Source organism: Stylophora pistillata, chromosome 2, assembly GCF_964205215.1.
Source record: "Stylophora pistillata chromosome 2, jaStyPist1.2, whole genome shotgun sequence".
NCBI classification, from domain to species: domain Eukaryota; kingdom Metazoa; phylum Cnidaria; class Anthozoa; order Scleractinia; family Pocilloporidae; genus Stylophora; species Stylophora pistillata.
Genome location: NC_142520.1, coordinates 10,413,214 through 10,434,649, shown reverse-complemented (window position 1 = coordinate 10,434,649; position 21,436 = coordinate 10,413,214). Strand labels below are relative to the sequence as shown.

The 21,436-nt window shown below is 39.4% G+C and overlaps 1 protein-coding gene and 2 pseudogenes across 1 annotated transcript in view; all 3 read left to right on the top strand.

Annotated features, from left to right (window-relative positions):
- LOC111319198 (uncharacterized) overlaps positions 1-21,436 on the top strand; it is a 99,239-nt gene that overhangs the window by 16,326 nt on the left and 61,477 nt on the right. The gene's annotated exons all lie outside the window — the stretch shown is intronic.
- On the top strand, positions 1,673-8,067 carry LOC148737067 (uncharacterized; annotated as a pseudogene).
- Positions 13,111-21,277, top strand: LOC148737066 (uncharacterized; annotated as a pseudogene).

Sequence of the window (21,436 nt, the reverse complement as noted above, 5' to 3'; positions counted from 1 at the left end):
AGCGGTGAAGACCACAACTTTTGGACTTCACTCTTTCAGGTATCTCGCTGCCTCTGCATGGAATAGCTTATCAGATGAACTACGAATGTCGGACACTCTAGCCGATTTTAAACGTGCCATTAGGAGTTATATATCTAGTGGGGATTAGTATATAATTATTAGCATTTTTATATGAGGTTTTATATGAGTCTTTCGATTTTAAACTTGTTGTCATTTGTTTGTAGTTATATGTTCGGAGATACTAGCACATCTAGTGCTATTCATAAATCCCTATGGAAATAAAGTTTATGTATGTATGTATGTATGTATGTATGTATGTATGTATGTATGTATGTATGTATGTATGAATGTATGTATGTATGTATGTATGTATGTATGTATGTATGTATGTATATATGTATCGTCGTTTATATCGTTGATTTCCAACTTGAGTACGCTAGAGGTCATGTCAGTTGTTCATCTGACCCAGAATAAAAGGTTACTGTTGAACTAAAAGATTGTCTCGTCCTTGATGTTGAGTTCGAACCTTTAATAGGCCTTACTTCACTTAGAACCTAACTAAAGACTAAATAAAAAATGGCGGTCACGATAATAAATAGCCATAAAGTGAAACCGCTGGTCATGCAAAATGCGGGCAGGGCACAGGATGCCCAGCCTCAACAACAGAAGGGCAATATTACAAGTCTTTTCTTTAACCTACGTACCAGTATGTTAATATCCTGTCAAGCAATAGCTTAGAAATTTAACCTTGCTTTACCACAAGAAGAAAAACCTAATCGAACGGAAAATTTTTCAAAAGATAAGAATTCAACTGTTCTATTAACTTACTAAACCGAATTCTCGTAGGGATCGATAATTCCTAATTTCTAAATTTGATGACGTCACGTGAAAAGCAAGAATTAAATCCCCTGGTTCAATAGCCCCGGACGCTAAATCAAAATTTTACGGTTTGCTCAACTTTCGAGTTTTTTCACGCAGAATGGCTGGATATCATCAGTTACTCGTCAGCACTGAAGCGGAAAATGTAAATTAATGCAATAGCGCCTGGAAAAGCCCAAAGGAAGGGGAGAAATGGCTTAAACTAGCCCAGTAGCATTGATAAATCTGGCTTTCCCGATTTAAAGAAGAAATAACTTAGAAATCCAAGAGTGGCTTTTTTAGAGGATGGGTTTATCTATAATTCAAACTTAAGAAGGGAAAGTTTAAAGAAGTATGTTAGTCACCTCTGAAACGAGGAAAAGAAAGGACAGTTTTAGTTGAAGGCCTATTTCAAAAGCGATCTGTTTTAACAAAGAAGATCGACACAACATTTCAATCAAAATCAGATGCGATGCTTGATAAACGTTCGGGGAAAAATATTTTCGTGACTAGCGGGTACAAGTCCATTGAGAGACAAAGAATTGAATAACTGATCAAATAAAAAAAGTTGTATTAAGTTATATTAAATATAACTTAATAATTGCAATAATGGTGAGTAGTTTTAAGGATCAATCTACAAGATTTTAACTGCTGCATGTCCTTTTTGTAGATGCAAATTTACCTCTAATGAAAGAAAAAAGCTAAAACAATTATGGTTATAACGATGTAGATAACTTAACTGTTCCCTTTCAGCTTTCAAGGCCGTTTTTACAAACCTCAACACCAGTGGAAGAATTGGTCCAACAACGCTAGGCAGTGACTACACAGGACATGATCATGACGGGCAAGTCACACTGTCCAGCGGAGTTCAACATTGGACTGTGCCGTACACTGGTGACTACAGAATAGAAGCAATAGCAGCTGCAGGAGGGTACGATATACACACTAACAGTATTCAGTACCGAGGAAGAGGAGCAAGAATGATTGGAACGTTCCGCTTAAACAAGGGTGAAGTCATTCAGATACTCGTTGGTCAAGAAGGAGGAATAAACACGCACTCTTACTCTTCTGGAGGTGGTGGAGGAACGTTTGTGGTGAGAGGAGCCAACACACCTTTGATAATAGCTGGAGGCGGAGGAGGGGTTGATAGAGCTGAGTCAAGACATGAAGGATGTGACGCCAGCAAAAACACAACAGGGAATCCTGGATACAAATCATGGTCAGGTTGGAACAATGGACATGGTGCACAGACTGCTGATAATGGTTTTTCAGGTAAGGGTATATCGTGATGATTCCTTACATCTCAGCTGTTCATTTAATGTCATATCATAATCATATTATAACGTGCGCTCTAATTGGCTTATGATTTATGAAAAATGGATGGTTGATAGAGATGGTTCAGGCTGACTTCATGAGTTTACCCGCGAAGTTTCAAAACTTTCAAGATTGTTTTCCCTTTAACCGTTTAGAGCTCTATTTGAAAAGAAAATGTGCTAAAATGATAATCGTTTCGAAAAACAATGAGCATGTAGCTCTTTCAGGCGACGGAATCAGTTTTGGAGTCGACGATACTTTACTTACCAAAGGCGATGCGTGAACGTGGCTGAAAACAAAACTGAGTTTTTTTTACTTCAACTGAGGCTTCGCGACGTTGGGGGAATGTTATTTTATTTATTTATTCATTTATTTATAGACTTCGCAAAAAACAATTTGGCAGGAGAGATCTGAGAGAACTAATGTTCCAATAACGAGACTCCTAAACAAGCGAAAAAAAAAAAAAATTGCAATCGAGTAGTAGAAGTTACATGATTAGAAACAGGTAATTAACAACAGAGTTTGGCTAATAATGCAGAGACTCCTAAAAAAGCCAAAAAAAAAAAAAAAACAAAAGCAAAAACAAGAAATTGCAGTCGAGTAGTAGGAATTATATGATTAGAAACAGGTAATTAACAACAGAGTTTGTCTAGTAATGCAGTTTGTGGTCTGCTTATATGAAATTTTATGCAGACACTTTTGAAAGTTTAAGGAACTGCAGGATCATACACAGTTGAAGCTAGATCTAAGTAATGTTTCTTCAAATTACACTGGATGAAAAATCAGATTTGCCGTCAGACAAATGCAGTCCAAATGTGGTTCAAATGTGATGTTTGTCATATTTGTCAGTATTTGACTTGAAGACAAATATGACAGTTGTCCTAAAGATAAATAGGATAATTGTGCATTTGCTTTTGGGTGTAAATATGGACAAATGTGGTGTAAATCTAAATTATATATCATGATTTGTCCTGCTCTAAACAAGGGCAAATGCGTTAAAGATGACATTTGTAGGAACAAATTCAGAGCACGAAGGGTAAGTTAAAATACAAACAACTACGCACCACAACAGATGTAGAGCAAATATCATCTTTGTCATGGAATAATCCAAAATTCTCTTCCCCTCCATTGACCCTGTTGTCAATTTGCACAAAATGGCTTTTTCCACATGTTATTTCAGTAATAGGGTTTTTACCCGCGTGACACATTGAATCCATAACTCGATATACGCATCGGAGGCACATAACTCTTTAATACATCTCGGATAAAATATACTTATATGGAAAATAGAACTTGCTGCGTGTTTATAAAAGATCATATCAAGAAATTAAGTTATGTAGTTTTGATCTGCAAATATCGACAACATCTAGGTTACTGCTCACATAAACAGCAGTTCCTCCTTTTACCCTCAAAACCGATCTTGACCAGTTCCTGTCCCGTCTGAACATGTTGTAGTTAGGTATGCTGACAACTGGGCCAGGTTTATCTGGCTCAAGGTGTGTTTCGGACACGACGCAGACATCAATATCGTTCTTACTTAAATGATCTTCGAGTGTACGGCCACTCTAACCCGGTTCCTTGTTTTAGTCAGGCTACAAACGTTCGTAAATAAAAATTTTGGGACAGCAAAGTCAGTTTTCGGGCTTTGCTGACTTGTTACAGATGAGGTCGATTGTCTTGTGTTCGGGATCAAGCAGCGGTCTCGCGGTACATGCCTAGCCTTAGTGTTCGGTTGTCTCTGAGTGATGACCATTTATATCCGATAAGCTTTCGTGTTATTAAAATAAAAATGTCTTTTTCCTCCTCGGTTCCTCGTGATTTGAGAATGCCATGTAATTTCAGTGAATGTAACGTGTCATAATTTGGCCAGCAAGCTCGTGATCGAAGGCCGTATAGGCCATATTTACTGTAAAGACGAGTCGCGGTAACGGTGTTGGCCGGAGAAAGGAAAATATTTGGCTCGAGTTCATGGCGTACGGACCGAGTGCAGCGTGGTCCGTGCTTCACGACCGACTGTCAAATATTTTCCCGTCCAGCCCGATCAAATTAATCAACAGGCATCTTATCATTGGACCACTTCCACAAATTGGTTCAACCTAAATAGGACGCGGTGCACGAGCGCACGCTGAACAATCATGATAAAGATCCTACAGCAAAAGTTTTCCTTTGTTTTTTGGGGCAGAACAAGAAACTTATAGTTCCTTAACCCCTCCGCCCCTACACACGTCAGCCTTCACCATGGTTTTTAATGAGATTACGCGCGCGGGGCCGTACGGGTCAAATAATCATCATCTAAATTAAACTTTAGGTAATGTGTTAAATCAACTCACAGTATCTTGGACAGGAAAAGTAAGATAAGAAAAAAAGAAAATTAATCGAAATTCCTGAAACTGAAAACTCCTATGTCGACATAGATACTCTAATTAATAAGATGAAAGATTAATTACAAACTGTAATTATGTTTAGTCTGTAGTTTTCCTCTTTACATATATATTATCCTAATACCTAGATGTTTGTAAGCACGAAGATTAACCCTTTGAATGCCAAGGACGTATATATACGTCCTAAAATAGGACCCTCAGATACCGAGGACGTATATATACGTCCTCTGACAAGCATTTTGTTTCTTTTCTCGGTCGTTCAAGGTTTTTATCCGTGGTTGTTTCAAAGGACCTGGGAACAATTTGAGAATCCGCTGACCACAGAATTTTGCACTGTGGCACAACATAACACCCAGAAGGCTTTGTTTATTTTCGCGGCAAATCCTTGCCAAATCCAACATGGCGGCCAGCACACGTCGAATGACAGCTGAGGAAGTTTTGGTAGAAGTTTTCGCTGATAGAGACTCTGATATGAGGAAACGAAAGGCGATATGAGGCGAAAGGTGATATGAGGCGACGAAAGTGATGGAGATGTTTCAGAGTACAATGAAAGTATTTCGAGCTCGGAGGATGAAGATGAAAGCGGGGAAGAAGTCGAAGAGATCGACGAACTCGAAAGCGAGAATGAAAATAACGAAGATAGTGAAAGTGAGGAGGACAATGTCGCAGCTAAAAAGAGTTATACAATGCCAAAGGGCTCAAATTGTTGAGTAAAATTATTTTATGAAAAATCCAATATGGCCGCTGGTTGCGAGGCATGCACCTGGGTTGGCATTCAAAGGGTTAATGTTTACATGTTGTAATTGCATTTATTTTATAAAATATGTCAACTGTCTGGCTTGCCGCGATTAGCTCTTTGCTATTTGCAAGCCGGCGTAGTAATGACCATCTGATGTGAACAAATAATAACAATAAAGGTTAAAGGTTAAAAAAAAAAAACCGTTTATACAGTTAGGTCTTACAGAAGCTAAATACAAATATCAAAGCTCACGAATAGCGGCTCAATTAAAAAGCATTGTATTAAGGTTTGGCCGAGCCGGTTACGGTTTTATTGGAGCGTTTTAAAATACGAGTAAAAAAATTCCAAAAATCGAAGGGGTTAACATCCTATTAAAAACAAAATTTCGCTTTTGTTTACTAAAAAAATCTTAATATATTTATTGTATTTCAGGTGGTGGTGGTGGCGGGTTTTACTCCAGTGGAAGGAGTGGAGAGAATTTTAATGGAACCAAAGGATGGGGTGGAGAAGGTGGTAAGGGGTTTATTCAGGGAGGGGTGGGTGGAAGAGCCTTCAATTACGATGTCGATGGTGGGTTTGGTGGAGGTGGTGGAGCTTATGGATATGGAGGAGGAGGAGGAATAGGAGGAGGAGGAGGAGGAGGAGGGTACTCTGGGGGAAGCAGTGGAAATGGTGGTTTTGATACATGTGGGGGTGGGGGAGGCTCTTACAACGATGGTAACAACCAGGACAATGAATGTTGTTACAACAACGCTGGTCATGGTCAAGTGACTATTACGTTCCTGGAGTAAAAAAAGTTTATCTACTGTGGTGATAATAGCATTACCATTTAGCTTTTATTGATTGGCATTCTAACTGACTGATAGCACTCAGTTAAAAGGCCAAATAAAGTTTAACTGTTTAATTATTTAACCCTTTGTGAAACACAAATGTCACCCATTTTATTTTTCACTTGGTTTACTTTCAGCCATTCTTTCTTTAGGTCATTTATTCATTGGGGTCGACGATGTGGGAGGCGAGGGCGAAGGGAAAGTGGTGCAAATAGCCAACAATCTAATCGGTACTTTATATCAGTAAATGCATCTCTTAATTAGAAAATTATCTTTTAAAAGTATTTTATGACCAGAGTTTTTATGTTTGATCAACAACCAACCAATAAGGCTTTTCCATTTAAATACGACTTGACAATGATGATAATATAGAGAGTGTTCAATTACTAAGTATCTCCCAGGGGATATAACTGTCACTATCAGTCCTACTCGGCCAAACAGATTCTTAATTGTGTCTGATCAAAAATTGGGCGCTATTTTTTTTCGTTTGATCATAAACTGAATCTTAGTTGTTACTTTTTAATGTGGATTGAAATCAAGATCGGTCTGATATAAAAACTCAAAAGGTGAAAGTTGTTCTTTTTTTGTTTTGTTTCCATACTGTATGGGACTGTATGCCCCCATGATGTTTAGAGAAATTGTCAGTTAAATGTCGAAAGTATTTCGGGATTGCTTTAGCTTTGCTTTACTTCGCTCTGTGATCTGTCCAGAAAACTCGTGTCACTCTCTCAACCAATCAGATGCAAAACTAAAAGCAATCACGACTTGGTCAACAGCGTTTTCCCGCGCTTTAGGCAGCTCGGCTGTTTTTACTTTTGCATAGTTTCTCTTATTTCTGGTTGACCATTGTGATCTCTTTGGTTTTTGTTCTACGGTACTCACTCGAATAGCGCTCTAAACCTTGAAAAAAAAGGGTCTTATCTATAGTTCAAAAGTCAAATACGGAGATTTTTTTTTTTCAGAAATCGAGTCTCACTTGTTATAACTTTTCACCCTAGCTATGTAGAAAGATCCCACTGTCGCACAGACCGATCATCACACTGTGCAACTTAAAATTTTGGAAACAATTCCAGATGATTATATGTTCTGGAAGCTTCGGTTTGAGTATTACCTGTTCGTTCATATCAATCCTTCGATAAGAGTCTTCACTGACCTTCTTTCACCGATGTTCAATGAGATCAGCGAAGATTTGAGGTCAAGCAGTAAAGACGCCTGTTTTAACAGTCTGGAATTAGACTGGTATAACAACAAATTGGTATAACAACAGCAAAATCAAATGAATCGCCACGGCAACTTTGTAAATTTACGTGTGAAATTGTAAAGCGTGGACCAGAATTATTAGGAAGTATTTACAGGTATTTTATTTTACGACAGTTGTTAAAAGGTACTGCTAGTTTTGTATTAAATGGTCCTGTTTAATGTATGAGTTATAGGTATTTCTTACTCATTTGAAGAACGGACTACTATTCCCTTTGTTTCTGTAATAATAATCTATATCATATGCTTTGACAGTCTGTTCTGAATCTGAAAAAAACCACGCTATGTATTTCGTAGAGGTACCGCTTGTGATACACAGAAAGATATCGTTGCTATCAGCCTAAAAGGTGTCTGGTTGACCTATGGTCTTTCCGTTGAGTTCTGATTTCTTTTAGACACTAACTAACGAAGAGACCACGGGCTCTTACAGTGAGCTAATAACATTAGGAAAAAAACATTTTCTCATAAAGATCTTGAAAGTGTCAAAGAGTTTCATGAAATGGCAGCGATGTTGATCTGTGGTGGGACATCACTTACGTTCATTATTAAAGAATATGTTGTTAAATACACAAATACGAGGTTATTACGTCATATTACCAAGTAAACTTTCATTCAAAGCTGTTGCTACATCGTAGTAAATACTGGAAACTTAGTGCAAAGCTATTAATAAAAAAGGTTCTCCAGTGTATTGTTTGTGAATTTCATGATATTGTAATGAAAATATTTCAAATTTCCTCATATGTGCGGGTTAATAATGCGATGTTTTCGATTTAAAAACACGAAAAAATAAAGAATAATAGCAAAGGGACGAATAAAGAAACGAAACCTTGACAAACTGATAGATTTAAGTCGATGGGGAGGGCGGGGGAGAAGAGGGTAAGGCGAGGGGGAGGGTGGGGAGAGGGGAGGAGGGTGGGGAGAGGGGGGAGGGTGGGGAGAGGGGGGAGGGCAGGGAGAGGGGAAGGGCGGGGGGAGTGGGGAGGGGATTATCTATGTTTTGAAGCAACCGCTCTAAGTTATAACTGTAAGAAAAGGGGGGGACTGATAGAATCAAAACATGCATTTGTGATGGCAACATCGACAAGGAAAATGACTTGACATGTGCGAGACAGACTGTGGTTGTATCGGATATGTATTCGATACAAGGTCGTTGTCGCACTCATTTACTTCATTATCTATTGTCCATGGATAGAAAAAAGTCAACTGAAAAAAGATCACAAAACGCTAACTGCTTCGATGTATTTAACTTTAGAAACGTAACAGGATACTAAAAAGCGAAACACCATAAAATAAATATACTTACCAATATTTGCGGCTCTAGTTCTCAAGAGGATATCCAAACACGTGCGTTCACTAACTCGACTGATCTGTTAACTAATCACGTTTCATATACTGTAATACGATAAAGATTATGACGTCATGGTAACACAGACACTATCCGGTGGAAAACTAAGCCCATGAAAATATAAGTATTAACTGTAATGCTTATAACACGTGGAAGGACGAAAATCCTTAAGGATAAAGCGAAATGGAAAATCAGAGTTTTGTAGGATTTCAGGCTCAGTTAGACTGTAAAGGAATCATCCGGTGATAAAACTCGAACACAGCTAACACTCTTCTAGTATATGTAGTTTCGTGTTTAAAAACAAAAAAGAACAAAACAGGTTTGATGAAATTAAACTTAAAACTGCATCCAAACTGACATTACTATTAAAATTCATACAAATCCTGACGATGTCAGAGCGACTGCGATCACGCTGAGGTACATCGCGGTTCAGCTCATCATGGTGATCTCCGGTCCTTGCAATGAAGCAAGCCTCAGAAATAACATCGGCCGTCCTTTGGGTAAACTGAAATATTTACTAGAATAATTGATGTGGAGAACAAAAGAGTAGAATGCTCCACTTCCAGACAACTTGACCTGCTAAGGCGTACACGTTTTTAGATTTCGAATGTGTCGTTAGAACACCTGATCATAGATTCTAGAACTCAGGAAAGTTCTCCTAGTTGTGTAAATTTTTGAAGCTTCGGGACTAATTGGGTTTAAAGAACAGAGAAAAAAATCTGTGTTTTTGTAAAATAAAATTGTAAAAGTACTAAGAAGTCGTTTTTTCAATATCGTAGAATTATAGAACCACAATTATTGTTCGCCCGAGGTCCGAGGTCGTGGCAGTACGGGCCGAGCGAAGCGACCTTGGGCCAATATTCCCCAGCACGACTCAAGCAAGCGAGGTTACCAAACTTTTTTTATGTTCCGTGTATGTTTATATTTTGAGTCTGCCGGTTTTCGCGAACAAAAATACGCAGCTTATGACCATTTCAGTGGAAACAGTCTGTATAGCAGGATCCCGACGGTCAGAGATTTTCCTCTGGACTACCTTGCCATATAAAAATATTGTATAAACTAAAACCATGTCAGACAAAATGTTGTTCTTCATCGTGGATTTGTTGATAAATGAACGTTTAATCGTTTGTCTCATAATGTAATATAAGGCTGTCGATTATATTGACCGCGACTTCCTGACCGCCACACTGCTAGGAGGGTCTGGATGGGGAAGGGGGGGTGGGTACGAATGTCCGGTTGTCAGTTAAAATTTCGGCCATTTATCAGTTGTCAGTTAAATTTTCCGCCATTTGTCAGTTGTCAGTTAAATGACTGTTAATGATTAACTTGGCAAGTTAATTATTACTTTCTGACCCTATAATTTTAGCTGAAAAACACATATATATAGCGTACACTCGAAAATTTAGTTGAAAACTGATACAATAAGAACTGCTTTTTCTTAGTACTGGAATGAAATAAGATCTTTCAAATGACTTTCAGTCATTGTTTAGGTCAGTTACGACTCTTCTGAAAACAAACTTCCGTTTTCCCGTGCAATCATCAGAAAGAAAACAAAACTTGTGAAGAGTCCTCTAGCATAATATATTGGATTTATGTTTTGTTTCACAAAGCTTCGGTTGCGGTTCGCTCTCATGAAATGATTGGAAAGGAACGTTCTTTTGTGTACTTTTCAACTAGGCTATTAGAGAAAGCGTAACTAAGAAACCCAGGCGAAAATGGGCGCGAACTGGCCGCCCAGATCTAGAAACCGTAATTGGGGTAATATCTTCATCCTCTTGGTCAGAAACGGTCGTTTTCTGAGTCCGTGTCATATTCGTCTGCATGTGTTCGCACCGTCAGCAGCTGATAGATAGTTTATTAGAATATCGAACATGGCAGTCCGTAGACTGAATTGCGTTACAATTACTTAGAACTAGGAATAAATACAATTTAAATTATAATAAAACCACAAATGCGAAAAACTCTATATATAAATATGTACAAACTAGTCTAAAAAAAAAAAAATAATGTACACATACTTGGAATAAAAGTGTTCTTAAAACGATTTGTATGTGTACGGGGCATGGCATAAGCCCTGGACTGTCTTAGATTATGTCTGTGTTCTCTCTTAGGAGGTAAGACAGGCACGAGTTTGTGATCCGGGCATGACGTGATAGACTCGAAAAGCTTGGTACACAGAGCCACGCGTCTCGCGTGCAAGGTTACTAAGTCGAACCTGGCCAAACATTCGGAATATGACGCATAAGGTCAAATGATGGAGAGCGCTCTCTTTTGCACTCGTTCAATGCCGTCACTAAGATACTGTGGGAGCGCGTGATGGAAAACTGGCGCACAGTACTCTAAAACAGATCTTATCTGACACTGCGACGATACAGTTGTCAACAAATATGATATCTGTTACATTCCCACCTTTCGAAGTAGCTTGAACAGCTCCTTTGTCGCTGCTGAACCGTACTGACTGATCTCCCGAGTTGAAATCGTTACCTATTCCCGCCAACAAGTCCACTTTGGTGGAATCTTGTTGCTCCGTGTTAACGGCCGGTGGTAAAGCCCCTGCCCTGCCTTTGGTAGTTTCCTCCCGAACTGTCCTTTGCCTCAAAGGACGATATTTCTCCACAAATTCTTTCATAGCACTTTCAATCTCGGGGTCGATCTCTACTGAAGGTAGAGGTCGCATAAAGTTTACATTTGAAAACTCCGGGCTGGTCTGAGGGTCAGGATAGTAGGGTTTTTCATGAATACTTGGCTGGCCATTTCGTTACTCTCTTCAACGACTCCTTGGTAATTAATCCAAAGTCTTGGGAATACTGTAATGAGGTGAAGGTCTCATGCTTAAAATGTGAAACTGCATGTCGATTCTCCACAACTGTTGTGAGTAATGTGCTCAATTCAATATCTTGGAGATAATCGTTGTTAATTGAAGCTATGCTGTTGTGCAGGCGGTGCATTCCTTCTTCGAGAAGTTTAAGTGAGACTTGAGTTTTATGAGACACATAAGATTTTTCTTTAGCCATTAGGACTGAATAGACTTTGTATGCTTTTACTTCAGTTTTAAGTTTATCGACTTTAATTAACTTTAATTTTGAATTTCCTCTCACTTTGTTAAGCGCCTAGATCTATCATTGGATAGGCGCTATATAAATATCATTATTATCATTATTATTATTATTATTATCATTATTTTTAAATGTTTCACAGTCACTTTAGCTATGTCATTATAATCTACATAAAGCATAATTTACATGAATTCAAGAATGAGACAATTCTGACGGCGCTTATAAGTCGACATCTAATGGGCGTTTTATGATAAAGAGTAGGCTATTAACTGATATAAATCTACCAATACCAAACCACTCCAATACATACAGTTTAATTCGCTTCCTGTTCCAGCCAGCATGGTAGGAAGCTCCAAATTCCATTGCTCGTCCGTAGTTAGCGCAAAATTATATCGCTTTTGCCGCCTGATTTCGGAGCCATGTGATAAAGATTCACATCAAAATCTCCGAGGCCATATTTACTAGACAAGTCCTTTAGACCAAGAAACGAAGTAGGGTGCTTTATCAGCGCCAGTGCGGTTTTAACATCTTTGATAGGAATGCGGCTTCTGTGACGCTCCAATGTCGTTTCCGACTCGATTCAGTAAAAGCTTACAACAGCTCTTAAAATTCCAACATTCACGGCCATCGCGTAAGTTGACGATCGAGTTGGGTATCAAAGACCATATAACTGATATGTGACACATGACCTTCATGTGGATGGCACATGCGGTAATTATTAACGAAATAGGACACTCTGGCGTACTCCTACTGATATGTAATGGAAAATGTACTTTCTTTGAACACAATAGATCAACTGTCCTTATTTTACATCCAGTTTTTAGGATACCAAGGGCGATCCGGGCTTTTGTCAGTTGTCAGTAAAAGCCTACCACAAATGTCAGTTGTCAGTTAGTTTTTCAGCGATTTCTCAGTTGTCAGTTAAAATTTGGCCATTTGTCAGTGGTCAGTTAACCCCATCCAGACCTTCTGCTAGTCTTCGGAAGTTAAGCAATTAAGAAACAATTTTCAAATTTCTTTGAAGAGTTCTCTTCTTTTCTTAGTAACAAATTATGGTAGCCAGTGACACGATATAAGAAATGTCAAGTTTATGTCATTTTCACGTCAATGTCATGGACTTGGGTAGTGAATCGCAAAAAAGTCATTTCTTGCAATGATGTCATAAAGGGATGAATTGAATTCTACTATTTTTTAGTCAATCTCTTCTTACTCACAAATTTTGGCCGAAACTGCCTCAGCATTTCTTACTTTACTCTCCATTACCTTTCTTTTTATGATAACACTTCGTTACATAGAAACACTGGAAACAACTTGTCGTAAGGCGTACGGTATGTCACGAGTTTTGTTACCTGTTTTATTGTTTGGGATCCTCGCAATTTTGGCGACAACAGGTAAGTCAAAATGCTTGTTTATTTGTTTGTTTTTTTCCCTAAACACTCTTATGCTTAATCAGGAAATAATTTCGTCTTTTAGAAAATATTGTGGGTTAATTGTGATGATATTTCAGGTCAGGTACACAAAGGAGGCTGTGAACCAAAAATTATCAATTGCAAAACCTGCTTTAGATGTCAATAGTAAACGTTTACGAAATTAGTAAACAGGCGGCAAATTTGTTCAGAATTATGGTTTTTCATAGTGACAGACGACATGTTCATGAATTCATTTGCTTGAATTCAATATGTCATCTGGAGGGTTTTCGTCTTCGCCCATTCGTAAAGAAGAATAAAAACTAGACAAGCTATAGCTACCAACAAAGCCGTCAGACGTCTGCGCATGTGCGAAGGTTTTCAGTGATAACATGTATGTAGAACTAGGTTGTCTCACAAGAGTTACAAACAGCCACAAAAGTCGATTTCTCCCTCTCCCTACGTTTTATCTTATTAAAGATCTCTGCAGACGTTTCAATTTCTTTCGCTTATTTTGCGACACAGCGGGTAGGGAAATTGGCGCTCAGCCGGCCAGAATTGATCCCCTCGCGTATGCCTTGCCCCATGACATTCAACCACTGTGTTATAGCCACCAAATTGTGGTAGCTTAGTTTCGTGCATCTATCATGACTGACATGCTACTCACATTATGATTGCGCCAGCCGAAGAAAAGGAGAATAAGTCAAAGAGGTGTTGCAGAAATAAGAAAGGCTGGTAAATCAAAAAACGAGCCCGAAGCATATTTCATTTCCCCTTTCCTCTTTACAAGAATGAACTCGTTCTTCGTTAGTGTGAACATTACTATGTGGTGATCATTTTGAAAAAAATAGGAAAAAAAACCTTGTTTAAGAATATATATACATATATGTCAGCACACGTATGAGTCACTGCAGAAAAAGGACTCGTTTTCATAAAGAGGCTCGTGAGAGCTCAGAAGCTGACCAGTTTTTTCTCTATACTGCAGAAGGTGATGAACAGGATTTTGGCCCGTGGTCTCGTTGGTCAGCGTGCAGTCAGTATTGCGGACGAGGAGGAATGCGGTATCGTATTCGTTCGTGTGTTCGTGATGGCGACTGCCGAGGACAGACGCTTGAAATGTCAACTTGTTATAAAACCAAGTGCTATGGTAAGTATTCTCAAAGAAAACGGTGGTAAGAATTACTGAACTAAACTGATTCTGCGAGTTACTCTCAGGGAAGTAGCGAATCCCTCTCTTGACTTACTTCTTCGTTTCGTTTTCGTTTCTTTTGCGCTTCCCGTAACTTCTTATTGGAATGCTTGAGTCATAGGAGGCCAACATTAAATGACAAAGTAGCTTCAACGGGAGTGTGTTGGAATCCACAAAGAATGGCTCTGTTTGGAACTCTGTGGCGTGCTGTTGGGGCTAGACTCTCTACTTTTACGTTTCCTCTCTTCACCCTTGGCCCAGTTGTTTGAGGGCTCATTAGCACTCAGCCAGGATTAAATTTTAATCCGGTTTCTTTATCCCCTTGTTCAAAGCCTTTCTCGGATAATTTTCTATATTCTTTTGAAAGCATCCAATCATCAAATTTCCGACAAAAGTAACTGTACTGAGTTTTCAAGTAAAGCTTTGATATCTTAAGTCAGATTTCAAAATTGTGATTTTGTTTTACAGTTAGCTGCAAGCAGTATTTTGAGGATGGCTTTGAGCGTGATGGAGTTTACCGGCTGCATTTGGATGGACCCTGCACAAAGCCAGTCAAAACAATTTGTGATCAACCCAGAAGGTTTGGCGGGGGATGGACTTTATTGGTAAATCTACCATTCCAATCCGTATCATTTGATTGTACAGAAAGGCTGCTCTGATTCTTACACCGTTACGGGTCACTTTTTTGTTGATCTGGTTTACCAGATCCCACAAATTGATGACTTAATGTTTTACTAAGGGGAACACGACACAAAGTTTATTGCAATTGTAGATGAGTCGGACGAGAAATTACCTTTCATTTCTCCACGTTTTCAACTGCTCTAATACACTCTATTTGAATGAATTTGAAAGATAAAAAGCAAAACGATTTTTTAATCTAAAACCGTACGATACACAGATACAAGCACTCACCAACAAGGGTTGAAATGAAAGAACAGTCCTCCAGCGAAATGCGTACGCACTGGCCGGTAAGCTCAGATGGGCAGACTTTTCCATTTTAGGAAAAGCTGACATCATCAAGCATGATTCGACCAATAACAGCCCGTTTCTGTATCGACTCGATGCAATTCAGCCAGGATGCTGGGGTGGAGTTTGGCAAGCTCCGAATCACTACACCCTCACTGGAAACTTTCCTAATCAAGCAGACGTTATGATGGTCAAACGATTTAACGACTGGTCGAGTGGAGATTTTGCCATAAGCAACCGAATGCCTTGGTTCCCAAGGCGAAATCGATTGGCATTACTTACAACGAGTGATTCGTCTGTGGGACATATACCCTGGGGGACCTTTGTGGCGCAACAAAAATGGCCCTTTCTTCCTTCTCCATGGATTTCTGGCAAAATGGCCTTTCCCAGGAGAAAATGGTATTGGCTCAAGGAGCTAAGACAAGGCAGGTTTATTGTTTGAGTTTTTTAGTGCACTAGGGATGTGGTATACCAAGTAGCGACGCAGTTTACATCTTACTTCTATGCCGAACTAAGCTTTGATTTTATATTTCTCAGATTACAAGGAACCAGACCTCATTTGCCCAATAGAGACACCACTGCCAGGTAAAGATAAGATAAGAACTTGGGTATCAGTTTAAGTGTCTTGCTCTCTTCGGAAGATTCACTGCAGAGGTAAATTGCTTCAAACTGCACACATGTATAAGTGTTAGCGCCCTGGAGAAGGAAGGGGGGGTGGGAGGACCTAGAGGATCATATGTTTCTCAGAGAAACTGAGAGAGGTCAGTCGTCAACCGAGTATAAAGGGGGGGGGGGGACTAGAGAAAAATGACTACCGACGGGAGATCATTAGAATAATACAGGGAGGAGAGAGGAGAGGGGTCATTATAACACAACCAGAAAACATCTGTCTCCCCACCCTCGAGTGATAGATACTGACCGGTCCATTTCAGATGTAAGTTATTAAAAGTTCTCTATTTTCTGACCCAATATTTATGGATAATATCATATGACTACTTGAGTCAACGGTGGTTACAGCTCTTGGTCAGCGTGGAGCGTTTGTAGCAAGACCTGTTCAACCGGTTACAAAGTCAGAGCGAGGTACTGCAACAATCCACGACCTGCGAACGGTGGAAAAGACTGATCAGAGCTGGGACCCTCGCGTGAAACTCTCTTGTGCAAGCCATGGGCCCCTTGCTGTGGTAGGCTTATTATTCGCTGTCTTAGTAGCGAGTTTTCTCTGCGTGAATCAAAATTACCCTCGCTGGTTACATATCCTTTGCATGCAGTCTGTCACTAGTTCTGTGTGACGCAGATGAAAGAGCCCATGACTCTCCTGATCTGGCATCGACAACTCACGTTGCCTGGTTATCACTTAAAGGCAACTTGAAGCAGTAAATTTTGTTCAGCTTCGTAACTGAGTGACGGTTTTCGGTAAATTATACCAAGAGCTCGAAATTTGCATTTAATGTGATAGTTGACGAGGAAGGCACCCGAATTAAAATTTTGAGCATATAAATTGAGAACGAATGATCAATCGCAATCGGGCAAAACTGAACAGCATTAGTCTTGTTTTTTTTTTTTTTTCACTCTTTTTCGTTTTGTAACAGCACACTAATCGGGCTGTTTATTTGATTCCCATCTACTAAAGGAGTAGATATCCAATAGCTAAGCCAATCAGATCCCAGCAACTGTGACAAAAGGCATATAGATTCAGATAGACTCAAAGACAGACAGACGATACACAGACCGGATAATGGGAGGTTGGGGGAGGGGTGGAGGGCTGGAATCGATGTGCGGTAGTCGGATAGACGAATAGATGGATGAAAATATTTTTTTCCCTTTTGTTTAGGTTTTCCAAAGCACAGTCCACTAAGAAGCCTGAATGGACTATGTATCAGCCCCAAATCCCACTCTTGTGTAGTCAATGAATCAGAAATTCTAGTATTTGACACAGACTGTATAAGTGACTCGTCATGGTTTCTTCTGCTCAAGGATAGCTCCCTTCAGCACGCATGCTCTGAAATGTGCGTCAAGCCAATGATTAATGACAGCCTACCAACTGAAGGGACCCCTGTCGGGTTGTCGTTTAGTGCTTGCGATGATAAAACACACAGGTGAAGATTGACGCTCACATAATTTCTCTTCAACTTCTACAACCTAACATCAGTATGCATATTCTCCATACTGGTACAATGAATATATGAAAGTTCATATATTTTGAACTGCGGTTATAGATACGTATGATGCACGATCCTCGCAGAAGAGAGCGCTATTTATGCAATAGCGAAAATCAGACCTGAATTTCATATATTCATTGTATCTGATTTATCATCACGGGTTTTTTACGAATCAACCTAACGGCCCGCTCCCAGTTGGCTTGTTAGCTCAATTGGTAGAGCGCTACATTAGTATTGCAGAGGTCAGTGGTTCGAATCCCGTACAGGCCTGATTTTTTTCAAGTCTGAATTTCGCTATTGCATAAATAGCGCTCTCTACTGCGAGGATCGTGCATCATACGTATTCTCCATACTGTTGTCTACATTTTCTAAGGTGCTGGCAAGGAGAGTTAGTTTAGCAATCCGAGCCTCTGGTTGGTGATCATTTCCTTTATTTTCGTGAACTTACTGAGTGATTCAGGGGTGATATTGTAAAGAAAAATAAGATTTTGACTCTTAGGGATCCAAGGGTTTAATTAAAGTTTGAAAAACTGATGCATAATTATATTTAACTAAAAAGCAGGAAAACAAAAACCTCATCAGATATCGATAAAGGGGGCAAGTTTCTGATTAAAAACTGTGATGCTGCGCGCGTCGGTGGGGATAAGAAGGTAATTTATGTTTTATCATCTAAGTTGATAATGTAAGTTGGCCACCGTGAAGAGTTTAAAAGCTAACATTTCGAGCGTTAGCCCTTCGTGAGAGCGAAACTCTTAACGATAGCTAATTTACATTATCCGACTCAGTTGATAAAAATTACTGTGTTACTCCCAATGACGCAGCACCACAATTTCTTCAGAAACTTACCACCCTTATCAGATATGGTCATATTCCACCATCAGTAAGCAGTGTTTTCAGTGCACTGTCAAAAGCCAACCAGATGTGTTTTTTTCTCTCTTCTTAACCATGTATTTTATTGAGATTTTTTGGCTCATCCTCGGTGTAAAAACCTGTGAAGTTCACGAGTGACGTAAAACAAAGACAACAAATCATCATAAACAATAGCGTACAGCCAAACAATACCTCATGAAACAAAGAAAACCTCGTCAGGTTTTTACACCGAGGATGACCCGATTTTTTCTCCTTAATGGTCAAGAATTTCTTGACACTGCTCCCCAGGGAGAGGCTTGTGTGTTTCTTCTCAAAGTTTCAATGCATTATCCAGCAAACAGCTTATAAGAAAATACACCCAACCGAACAGAAAGGGTGGAAAATTTCCTTTTTGTTATCGCCGTCTCACCCTCTGGAAGTCGCTCTTAGTAAAATGTACTACTAATTCCATTTCCCTAAAACTACTGGCAAGCTTAAACAACAGTTTTCGCAGAGCCGAGAGAAAATAGTATCATTTAAGTTTTAATTTTGAATTAGATTTCAAAAGACCAGTGGAATGGCTTATGGGAAGGCAATCAAGTACAGCCCTGGTGGATTGTGCCTGCAGTCTGTCAGTGGTAATATTCCAGAGAAAGGAGACGTGGTAGCATTAGGCAGGAAATGTGTCGAGGGATCTGACGCTTTTAAACGAGTTTACACATTTCCAAATCCAGGTAAAAATGTGTTTATTTTTTCTTGCATCATCTTTTAATGTCTTGTTATAGAAGGTTTCGGATCTTTCCTCTATGAAATTTTTATACACCAATATTGAAAGGTTTTGTTTTGCAGTGTGCAAATTAGCGCTATCAAAAATATTACTTGTCGGTTTTCACTCTGATTGCAAGATAATTTGGTTTTCAACAGAGTTAAGACAGTAATCTAAATTGGCAGCGGTAAAGAGTCTCTAATGCTTGCAGTCGAGCTCCAGCTCTTCGTTACAGCGACTGATTGTTCAAGTTGCCGACTTTTTCTCTTTATTGACTATTTTTTCTCTTCAACGCTGCGAGAGATGGGAAAAGCTCGGCGCTATTCATGGTTAATAAGAATTCACTTTATCATTCATGTCTTAGTTTTGTCTTGAACCTTCAGACTGCAGTTATGGTTTACAGACCGGTTTACTGAGTTACTCTCAACTTTACAGCAGCTCTGCATTAGGCGAGAGTTATACGGCATCCTACGGAAGGCTTCGAAACAGAACAAGTGCTTGGTGTCCAAATGGGTATGATTAAAGCTCTCTCTTCCGAAAGGCATAGAAATGCAAATACTGTATACTGAAAAACTTCGGTATTATAAAAGGATTTCCAGCCCTGAGAAAGCCGACACAACGCAAGGGTAAAATGACGGCATTTTTCACGTGTGTTTCATATCGCCAGTCAACTGCTAACACGTCACTCACCCTTCGCGCCACTTTGTCAGGTTGACGAATGAATGGCACACCGTTTACAATTTTCAATCCAAGGTCGATTATCGAAAATTTCTCGGATTGTGGCCTATGGTCTTCATACGATAAAAAAAAAAAAAAAATCATACAAGGTTACTCGTAGATATAGGATTTCTCTTCTTGTGTTCAACTCGATATCTCAGTCATTCGCTATGGTACTTCATGAGATACTTTGTATATACCGAGTTGAACGGTCGACGAAAAATTCCCTACTACCTTGTACTCAGGTACTACTTTTTTGTTAACTTATGTCGATCTTGCAACCATCTCCACTAAGCCAATGCAGACTTTCATTTCGTCTGTCAATCCATGCACATAACGCAGAAAAATGTTCTTAAAGATCGTTCAAATTCCTCTATGCCCTGACTGCTTTCCTTATGGAAAAAAATGCATGTAATCAACATGCAAACTCCCTTATCTTTCAGCGATAATGCCGAACCATATTTTCAAGTAGACCTGGGTTACGCTGATGAAATAAAAGGCGTGGCCATTCAAGGTCAGGAGACTAAATATTGGCTCGTGCGCAAATTTACTCTGAGTTTCAGCATGGATGGTAGCACGTGGTTTAACTACACCGAAAACGGACTGGGAACTAAGGTAGAAGGAATGATGTAATCTTAACTATTCTGTGATCAGTGTCTGTATTTAACGCCTCGCTTCAAACCTTTGCCGTTTTTTGTTTCTGTTCAAATGGAGCAGTTTTCAGTCGCGTTTCGAGAACCCAAAACCAAAACATGCAATCGGAGGGAACCTCGATGTCATCATTTGGCAGTTAAAGCTCCAAGTAGAAACAAGAAGACTTCACGAAAGGCAAGAGAACGCTTGCCATGACGAAACCGTGATTGGTCTTGTTTGCTATATATCAGAACTGTGCCACGCTACTACTTTAATGTCCGCCGAGAGAAATACCCTTCTTTAGGCGAGATGCTGTTCAAATTGTAACACGATCTTTTGCAGCTGAAATGAAATGAATGATGTCGAAATGTTTCTTTGCAAACTTTTTTTTTTTTTTTATAGATAAAAAAGGTAACTGGAAAGGCTTCCCCATCATAGAAATGAAAAATAACAGAATCGTACGCTCTGTTCTATTCTCTCATTTGATCACATTTCAGGTGTTCAGTGGGTCCTCTCACCCATTGCTTGTAAAGCCCAATACAATAGAACCGTCTGTGACAGCTCGATTTGTACGAATCAACCCAGTTCAGTGGTACGGTAAGCCCTGTCTTAGAGTGGAGCTGTACAGATGTTCACTTCGAAATGGTAAGAACACTTATCCTGAAGACAATTTCTGTTCCACGAAACGACTTGCTGATTAGAAGTCGTTCTTTTCGCTGATAGAATAGCTTAGGCGAGAGTAAATTCAGTTTAGGAGGGGAAAGAATAAACGCCTACAGTGACTGAGCATTAGACTAAAATAATTATTCACCTCAAAGTCGTTAAAAAGCAGGGGACGCTTAACTTCACTTTGATGAGTAAGATAGATTCAGCGATATCCTACAAACCCCACAACGCTCATATCACGACATTATTTGGTGATCAGCAAATTGGACAGCAAATGACAGCAAAAAGGCAGTGGCATGAACTCC